Raw genomic sequence first — 10,515 nt, forward strand, 5'->3', positions numbered from 1 at the left:
TGAAGACAGAAACTGAGAGGAGTGCTGAAATCTGGCTACTGAATGTGTTTTTCAAACCAGGTATTAAAAAATCTGTTACAGGGTTTTGTTTCTGATAGTAAGAAAAAAAATAATTTCTTGATCAAAAGAAGATTGGGCCAAAATGTGCAGTTGTTTCCCTCTCTTTATTTTCAAGGCATTACAGACTCAGCATAATGTTCTTGCCAGTGTTCTCTACTTTTATTTTGGCATCTGCCTGGCTCCAAAAGAGCCCCTCTGATATCAGGAGTGCTTTTGTATCAATTGCATCAACCGAAGTGGGAGATGAAAGGAATGGTGATGGCTTTTAAGTTTCACACGTCACTTTCAAAATATTTAGTATTAAAAATAGGAAAAGCAAGGTAAGGCAGGTAAGCTCATATTATTTAACTCTGCTAGTTCCTTTTAATATTTGATAACCCCAGACTGCAGCTCCCTGAGCATGAACCTTATCACTGCTAATGGATGCACCGGAACCATGGCAAGCAAGGGGGATTATCTGTCCCTATTGTGCCTGGCATTGCATCAGATTTCCAAACAATAAGGGATTTTGGAGATTCATGGCTCAGAGGGTTAGGAATGGGATGTTGAACCTTTTTATCTCCAGCTTGTACCAAGTCCAGCTGCTTGAGCAGTGACCAAGAGTTCACATCTCGGCAGTGTGAGTGAGCAAGTCCAGCCTAACACCCTGCACTGGGATGTAGAGCTTGTAGTGCTTCCTCCTGGTTGTATCTGTGGAGTAGGGACAAGCTGAGCACATGGGTGGGGTGTGAGTGTGAGCCCGAGTCTCCTGGCTCCTGTGAAGGGAAGATCAGCCATTCTAATCTTTGAGCTCTCCAGTGCTGAGACAGGGCATACTGGCAGGTTTTAACACAAATCTTCCATTTTCTGACATGAAATCAGGATCTTAAAACTGTTTTCTTTAAAAAAAAACAAAACAGACTTAGTATTGTTCACTACACTTGTAAGTTGGTCTAAACCAATGTCCTTTCCCACTGAATTTTTACAGTAATATTTTCTAAGGTAATCTAGAGTATATTTTAGTTGCAATCTATATTAAGGCAAATTATTTGTTCTGTCTGTTGCTGTGACTGAAGAAAATTATGAAAGACTTTGTTGGTTACAAGAATGCTATTTAATGAAGAAATGTGTAATTCCATTATTTATTGTTTGAGGTTTGTTTTTTGGTTATTTCTTTTAAGTAACTGACATCTAAAAGGGAACACACATATGTTTCAGGCCAGTAAAAAGCCTTTCTTTTAAATTAATTTTCATCCTCTCCTCTCCCCAGGGTGGAGGGAAGCCCTCACCCTTTTTTGCAATGCTAAGCCTTCTCTTGTAGCTAGTTTCTTACTTTAATTCTGCAAAGCACCACAGCACATGTGGGTCTGAACCTACTGATAGTCCCATGCACTGTCTCTGGTTACCCACATGCTCACGTGCAGATAAAGTAGGATTATTCATTGATAATCCTACCCAAATTTCCATAAGGGGGAATTTGGTCTTTTTTTTATTATTTTCAGTATTGTGCACAAATACTTTGAAGAACAAACTGACCTTTGTTTTTCATTCGGACTAGAATGTGGAAGGAGAAGTGCATAATAGAGACTTGTGATGTAGCCTCGTTCCGTTACCTTAAAATTCACGGTTGAACACTTTTAATAAACCTTAAAAAATTGGCAAACACACCAAAGAATCAATATGAGTAAAAGACTCTGATCGTTAACAAACTGCAAACCTCATCCTTTAAAACAAAGCAGAAAGTTTTTGTAAATATTTATGTTTATAAATGTACAGCAGAGTAAGAGTGTTTTTTAGATTATTTAATTACCATATTTCTAAACTATTTACATTATAGACAATACTTGTTAGTTTGAAAAGCTCGAGTGGGGTTTTTTTGTTTGTTTTGGGTTTGTTTTCTTTTTTTTTTTCTTTTAATTCACTATCATTCATGCTTGGAATAACTCTGGCTTCCTTGGAATAGCATGGAAAATTCAGTTTTCTGGCTCTGGTTGGCAGAACACATCTGGACAAACTCTTCAGATAAATACCAAGAGGCAAAAGAAAAGATGTGGCATCTTTATCAGGATGGGCTGGTTTGGAGGAAAAAACCTGCCCACAAGTGCAGCTTCCATGAAATGCTGAGTTACCAATACCGTCATGTATTTTGTTCTTCCTTTGCAATGTAAGTTTTTGCTTTGGGTCAATTTGAATTTAAAAAAAAAAAGAAAAAAAAAGGAAAAGAAAAAAGTTAAACCTGGTTAAAACCTATTTTTGGTTTATGTTCTGTTTATTTCTAATGTAATGTTTTAATAACATAATACCACTTTACACATTTTCTCTCAATGTTTGTCTGTCTCTTCTACTCCTGTTTCCTTCTCCGGAGTACATGATTCTGGTAATGCATTTGGGACTCAAAATGCCCCCATAAATGGGAGTTCAGATGTCTCATGAGTTGTAGTTTGATTTTTTACCAGTAAATACGAGCACAAAACACATAAAATAGTTTGGGGTGGAAGGGACCTTAAAGCTCATCCAGTCCCGCCCCCTGCCAAGGGCAGGGACACCTTCCACTATCCCAGGCTGCTCCAAGCCCTGTCCAGTTTGGCCTTGGACACTTCCAGGGCTGGGGCAGCCACAGCTGCTCTGGGGACCCTGTGCCAGGGCCTCTCCACCCTCACAGTAAAACAAAACTGGCTCTAGAGCTGGGCTTTGGAGGGGGGAACAACCTGGTCCTAAGCTGTGAGTGATTGGGTTTTCCCTGCTCAGATTCCAGCACAGCTACTTCAGGGTTGCTGACAGGTTCACCTTTCTTCCTCAAGCTCATGCACTGACTAAGATACAAAAATGACCAAATAGAGGCTGTGTTTTGGGGTCTATTTACTGCTAATAAAAGTTGAATAAGGGGGATGCCTATGAATATTTTTGACACACAGATAGAAACTAAAACATTTGGATTCAGCCACGAGAAAAATGTACAACCAAAAGTTGCAGTAAGGTTTTGGACTCTAAAAATTTGGAGAGGAAGGAGACTAGATTTCAAGACATTACTGCTAAAGGGTGGTAGGGAAAAAAAATGCTGTTTCCTTTGCTCAGTAGCAAACTGCACAAACATCACTGGGCGAACATTGACTGTTCTACCAGCAGTTGTGTTTGGAGCTGCTGCTGATGGTTACTAACAGGCTGGCCAGGCTTTGGCTGCACTTTATTGAATGGTGTGCTAAAGACGTTGTTCCTGTTTATGTATTATATTTCCTGTTTGAGTGCTCACTTGCGAAGTTTAAAACAATTAATGGCTAATGTTACTACTTGGAAAAACCTGATTTACAAGCTGTTGACAAATGATGTGTTTAGAATATACAATCCTTATATATATTGGTAGAAGTGGGTGATAGAGAAGTGTACTTATTTTATAAGGCAAAACATGGGGGGTTTTACCATAGTGAATAACAGAAAATTAGAACCTTTGAAAGAAAAATTACCAGAGCAAAGAACAGGCTCTGCTGTGTCTTTTCTCAAACAGCCTGGAGTGAAGCATTTAAATTCTCTTTGCTCAAGTCTCTCCCCTTTGTTTTGGTAGGGGCTACCACCACCACAAATGTTTTATCCTGTTCTTGGAAATTGGAGTAGGCTGAAGTTTGTTTTTTCCTTTATCACTGGCATGCTGAGTCTCTGCTGTAGGATTCTACCTGACTTATTAGCCAAAGTAAAGCTCAGCATGTGATTTAATCCCAGGGCAATAAGAAACAAAGCAGGTATATGCATTGCTTTATGAAACCATGCTACCAGGAGTTCTTCAGCCAGTGCATTCCCCAGGGAACCACAACATGCAGCTGGAACAGCAAAAAACTGTGATCGAAAGCTGCGCTGACTTTTTACTGGGAAATCTCCAGCTGTCTAGTGAAGAAGTCAGAGCTCCAGCTGTTTCCTCCACATCTGGGATCTCTAGTGCTGCTGGCTGCTGTTTGTGAGGTCCCAGGTAAGTTCTGAATGTTGTCATGTTTGCAAGAAGGATGTTTGACACATCTCCAGAGGTGCTTTAAAGGGTCTGGAAGTATTTCTGAGTCTTCTCCAGACTTGCAGGTTTCTCACGTGGTGGAGTTGGTGAAGACTTAAGTGGGTTTGAGAGTGGTGGGTGCTACAGGGTCAGCATTTCCCTCACTTTTTACTTGATCTGTTGCAGTGTTTTTACAGACCCCTCAGCATCCATTAAATAGTCCTAAAAGGAGTGAGAAAGGTGAATGAAAAGAAGCTTATAAGCAGTAGGTTATACAAGCGTAAATAATTTGAGGTGTGTAAGTAACTGATCCACGGCAAAACCATCTATTCTTTCTTAAAGACCACAAAATTGGCCGTAACTCTTCTATTCTGACTTGCAAAAATAGTTTATTTGCTGTCTTAATAGGCTCCAAATAGATCATCATCTGTTCTGTCACAAGTAACTGGAAGTTAATGGAAGTGTTCTACTAAATCCTGTCCTCATTTCTGACTTGCACCGTTGTAACTCCACTGAAGGTGATGGTTACTCAACATTTAATCTGGTATGAAAGAGCGAATAATTGCTTTGGATGGTCATCTTGCAGTCCTGCTCCTTGTTTTATGGCCTAATGAGGAGAGTATTTTTGGAAGGTATTTGCAAAATGCTTTGTGAAGGAGCACTGGGAGGGATTCTGTAGTTCCAGCCAACTTTATAAGCAATCAGCAGACAATTTAATTTTTCTCCCGAAAACATTGCCTGTTTTGCTAGAGTTGCTTAAACTTTGATATCTAGTCCTGAGTGGGTGAGATATTTCGGTTTGATGTTCCATTCCATATCTTGAGAAACTTAACAGGTCTGCTTATTCTCTAATACAGCAGATTGAAGTAGATCTGCAATGAAATGTAAACTCATTTTATTTTAAAGATTTAATTAATTTTAAAGCCATTAGAGATTAAACTTTGTATACATTAACATAAGAGCATGTTCTTCTTTGCTGAGTGTGTGATTGCTTGCAGTCTGCATTCACAGTGTGCTTAAAATACTAAGCTAAGGGTGGTGGGTTTGAGTAGCATCTCTGATGCTGTGAATCCGGAACAGTCAGAGCTGCCCTTGTCCATGATAAGTCAAAGCCTGCAGTGATGCTGGAAAAAGTTACTGTCTGTGTGTTGTCCAGCTATAAGCCAATACAAGTGGGATTTTTAGGTTCTCATCTGTTCCTGCCTGACTGTAGCATTTGCATGGAACAATAGAAATATAGATTCAGCTTCATCTAGTGCTTAATTTTCAAGCCTCAGAGTACCCGACTGCAGGATGTGGGCTACTGAAAATTACTTCCAAGCTGTGTCTGTCTCAAGCAGCTCAACTTGAGATCCATCCCCATCTCTTGGAGGTTGCTCATCTCATAATGGGTTTTAATATAGCTACTAGGAAGCAAAACGAAATAATTTTTTGAGAGCAGTCAGTCTGAAAATAAAGTGCCCAGGATGTTTGGTAAGAGGATGAAGTTCTGATGTGTGTGGGATTGTGTGAGGGAGAGAGCAGAAAATGTGCCTTTTGATCTTACAGAAATGTTTGGTATGTGGGTTGTTGGGCTTAGAAGTTCGAATGTCCTTAATATAAAATAATCTGTGTGAGTATTTGAGTCTGTTCCTTTTCAACTTTGTGTGAGTTATTTAATGGTTAGTGAGCCAGAAAAAAATCACTGTGCTTTCTGATGGTTCAGGCACCCTCCTGATGAGTGGAAGACTTAAATTAAAAGTTCCCACTCTGAACCAGGCAAAGCAATTAAGGATGGGGATTTGTACTCACATTCCCACCTTTTAGTGCTGTGATTACAGGTTTGTTAAAATTGTGCCACGGGGAGAGAAAATAACAAAACTGTTACACAATCTCTGAGGCTGACCCTGAAAGGTCATTCAGAGCAGGTTCCCATCTGGATGGAGTCCAGTCCTGATGTCTCTTGCTCTTGTGAACAAATGACTGAAGCTCATGGGGCTTTTTTTCCTTACTTGTCTGTAATCTACCTGGGAAAATTAACCCAGGCCTCTTCTGGTTCCCTGAGCACCTTTCCTTGAGCTCTGGTGTGTTTGTGTTTGGGTGCCACGTCCATGGAGGTGTTCAAAGCCAGGCTGGATGGCTTGGAGCAGCCTGGGATAGTGGAAGGTGTCCCTGCCCATGGCAGGGGCTGGAATGAGATGAACTTTCAGGTCCCTCCCAACCGAAATCAGTCTGTGATTCTGTGGGCACCTGCCTCCTTCCAGCTTTTGTCTTTGGTATCAGTGCTGACTTTCTCTTCCTCTTCACAACTTGTGTTCCACATCAGCTCACTGAGGAGGATGGGCAATGAGACATCCCATGCTCCAAAGGAGATCATCCTAGCAGGTGGATTGAAAGGTCTCTAAGTGAAAAAAATCTAATGTGCTGCCAGTTTTTGTGATACTGCTCAGGACTTTGCTTTCTTGGCTAAAGACTCAATACTTTTTTTCATAAAACCAAAATATCTTGCCCTGCATTTTCATTGACTTTAATTCCAGTGTTTCATTCCAGATCACTGATTTATCTTATGTTTTTTTAAGACTCTAACACTTAGCAAAGTTCTTTCACATCACAAGCACTGAGTATTTTAATGAGTCAAACTGATTAAGTGCACAAAAAATGTTACAGTGACATATCTGCATTATTAGTACTATATCCCATAACTCTGCTTTTAATTTGTTCATGTCCTAGTGAATTAAATTAAGGGGCTTTTTAAGGAGTCTCATCAGTTGTTTTCAGCCAATAGTAGAAAACACTTTAATGATTCCAAATAAGAGTTCTTTGAAAGGTGTCCAGATAGGGGCAGTTTCAATCTTACCTGATAAATAGCTTCAGATCATCCTTGCTGCAAACTGAGTCTTGTGGTTTGTGTTTTCTTCTTCCCGAGCTTGGGTACAACACTGATTGCTTTTCTCCTCAAGACATTTTGCCAGAATTTTTGAAATCTGCCATTTTGAGCAAAGAAGAACTTTGCTCAACTTGAATTGGTGTCATGATTCATTGATCTTCCTTCAGTCTTGGTAAGAGAACAGCTTTTAATGACAACAGACCCCTTGTTTTAAAGGACATTTTTAATGTCCCCTATATTTTGCCCAGTGTTCAATATTTTATCCAGTATTTTGTTAATTTGTAGTTATCTTGTCAATAAAGTGGCTTTTTACCAGATACATAGAGCATAACAGTTATTAGTTATATTGGTATACAGCTGAACTTGCTGGCTTTGAGTATTTCCTGTGCTTCATAAATACTTGTATAATCTGTTGTGCAGGCTCAGCTGTTCTTAATTCTAATGTGATTCATATTGTGCTTAGAAATCTGACATTCTTGGCTTGTCAGAAATATTAATATATGTTAGTGCCATATCTATCGAAAATTGACATGTTTTGTGCAGGACCTTAATTTTCACTTCTTTATATTGCAGCATCCCGTATTGAGCAATGCAGCTTTGTTTGCTTTTAAATTTCCCTCTCACCTTCAGCCCTGAGAAACCAGAAATAATTAGATTATATCTTTCTCTTGGCTTGCATAGTTTTCACTTGTAATGAATTATGCCATGCAAAACTATCCCTCCAGTGAGAATTTCGTTGTCATTGTTAGGAGCTACATCTGGACTGTGTAATACTTTGTGTGTTGCACTACAAAGAGTCTTTGCCCGTGGCTCAGTCAGAACCGTACCTCACCAGTGAGTAGGAATAGCTCTTTCTTCTGGCAAAAGTGCCACAATTCACCTCCCCAGGCCTTTCTGCTGTGGTCAAGGCTGCTGGACAAACAAAAATGCTAAACTTCCAAAGCTGGTATGACCCTGACTCTTAACAGCCCAAAGTATTACAGGAGTGTTGACTTCCATGTGGGCAAGTCCTGTTCCTTCGGTGGGTGATGGAAGTTCAGACTTCTATCTACTTGAGCCAAATATTTTATCCTGGTAGCTGTATTAAAGTTCAGCTTCAGGAAGGAAGTTTGAATGCACCTTTAATGTCTGTGTGATGGTGAATGAAAAGCCTTTTCTCTCCAGTCCCTTCTGTGTTTAATTACCCAACCGCAGAGGAGCTGAAGCTTTTGTTTCCAGGTTGAGTCCTGATTTCAGCTGGGAAGTAATGGATGTTGCTGTCTCTCTGTACAGTCTTTCATCTTGCTGATGATATCATTTTCTTGTACAATCATGGGGGTAGTAAATGATTCCTATTCAGACTTCCTCTTTAAAATCTGACTTAGAGATTCCCTCGTTCCCCACACTGGTTTTGTTGCTGTCACTTCTTATGCCACACTCTGTACTGGATGTGTGCATGGTACAGACCCACCAGGTCTTCACTGACGCTGTTTTGATTCTGACAAGGTACTACAGACCCAGACCTTCTCTGGAGGATTCTCTCAGTTATGAAGTAAGGAAGAAACAATGCCACTTGGTTGCCCAGAGAAGAACGCAAAAAATGTATGGACTTTGATTTGGGGTGTTTGTCTGGGTTTTTTTTCTCCCCTTATCTTCAGGGTCAAGAGACCATCAAGTGCTCCAAGCAGAAGTGCCCCTGTAGGCAGAAACCTTGGTGGTTGCTCTAATTGCATTAAATTCTTCCTTGCATTAGAGCCGTACTCAGAGCTGATGCTGGAGGAAACACCCTGGTTGAAACAAATCTGGACTGATACTGAATTGAGATAGCAATTAGATGCTGCTTTTTCTGTCCATGCAGAGGGAAATGCACAGCTCGAAGCCTCATGTCTCTTAGAGCTTCCTGTCATCATCCATGTCCTCTCCCATCTTCTTTTCCCAAATCTATTACAGCATCAGCGAAGTCAACTATTCTGCATCAAAAAAAATCTACTTGGAATTGGAACCTTGAGTGCCTGTTAAGAAACTTAAGGATTTATTGTAGTGTGTAAATGAAACCTGGCTGCACAGCTGGCTGTCCATGTCGGGGTGGTGGCATCTGTTCCGAAGGGAGGAGATGAGCTGACACTAGCTGAAATTCCCTTGACTCATCTGCCTTACCAGAACATAACGCAGCATAGACATGTTATGGTTTTGAGTAGGATTTGTTCTCAAAGTAGCTGCTCACAGCTGCCTCGTATTCCTGCCATGCACAGATGTGAGGTTACAGTAGGGTTCTTCCACAAAATGATGGATTGTCATTGTGACCTTGACTTCTGCTCCCACGGAGGTTCACGGCCATAAAAACCACTTTATTCAAGAGCAGTAGCTGTAAAAAATAAGCTCAGCTAAACCCTTGCTTTTTCACTTCTACTGATTTCACTCTTCTGCTGTATGATAGGAATTCATACAGAGAATTAGATTTCAGTGACTGTTTAAACCTCCTTATCCTTGTCTAATTAAACTGAATGCTTTAAAGATGATTCGTATCGCTTGACACCCTTGTATTTAAATGCTCTTTCTTTTAGATGGAAAGTGAAGGAAATGTGCAGACTAGAAAGTCGAATGGGACTTCCTTTCAGTTACTGGAAAAACGGGGGTTTGGGGCATCTAGGTATTTGCTTAAGCTTTCACTAGAGAACACTATGCTTTTCCAAGATTTGGTCTGATGATAGCTGGCTCCCATAAACGCAGTTTCCCATAAAATGTTTCTTAAAGGGAAGAGTTCAAAAGACCATAACCCCTGTTTCAGTGCAGAGCAGCTTCACCACCTGTTGCAGTGGGGCACCAACATGGTTTGGAGGTTGTGGCTTCACCCTTTGGTGTGACCACCTTTTCACATGTTCGTAGAACAAAGGGCTAGGTACAACCTTCCCTCAATTCCACACATCTCCCCACGCTTCCAACTTTTTGTTCTTGGGAATTATGGTATATCCCAGTGAAGAAGTTGGTGGGAGAGGGGAGCAGGACTGTTTGGTGCCCCCACCTCAGGACAGCTCTGGTCTTGTGGCAGATTTTTTCAGATTTTGTCAGCTCAGTCAACAAGGACACACTGAAATGGAAGTTTTCTGCCATGTAATGAATGCTTCTTGCTAAGCTACCAGGAATGGCTTGGTTTTGCATAACATTTTGTATACTGTGCCTTCCAGAAGGCGTGGTGTGAGTAACAAAGGCAGGGTTGAAAGATGCCATGGGTTCCCTTCCTCCTCATGGCAGAACTTAATGATATAAAGAGCACAGTATTTCATTGATGTTTGTTGCCATTTCTGCTTGTGGGCTTTTCACAATACTGTGGTCAGGAAGATGACAAGATAAAGGATGACTAGTGTAGGTCTGCTCCCTCTTGTAAAATAGGAATAATTCCCTTTTCTGATTATATTTCCTCTCCCCTCCCTTGGAAAAGATGACTCAGAAATCCATGACAAAGGAAATAAGTTCATTTGAATTTCTATGGAACCTTGAAAAGCTGCTTTTCTAAAGTCCTGTTTGGAGGCTTTCAGCAGTGGCCTTTGACAAGAGCAGGAGGCAAAACCGAAACTCATGGTCCAAATCCTCCAGTGTCAGTGGGTTGCCCTTGGCTCTTGCTCAGTATTGCAGATGGAAAATGAGACTATTACTC

This window comes from Coloeus monedula, assembly GCF_965178545.1.
Source record: "Coloeus monedula genome assembly, chromosome: 14".
In the NCBI taxonomy this organism is placed as follows: Eukaryota; Metazoa; Chordata; class Aves; order Passeriformes; family Corvidae; genus Coloeus; species Coloeus monedula.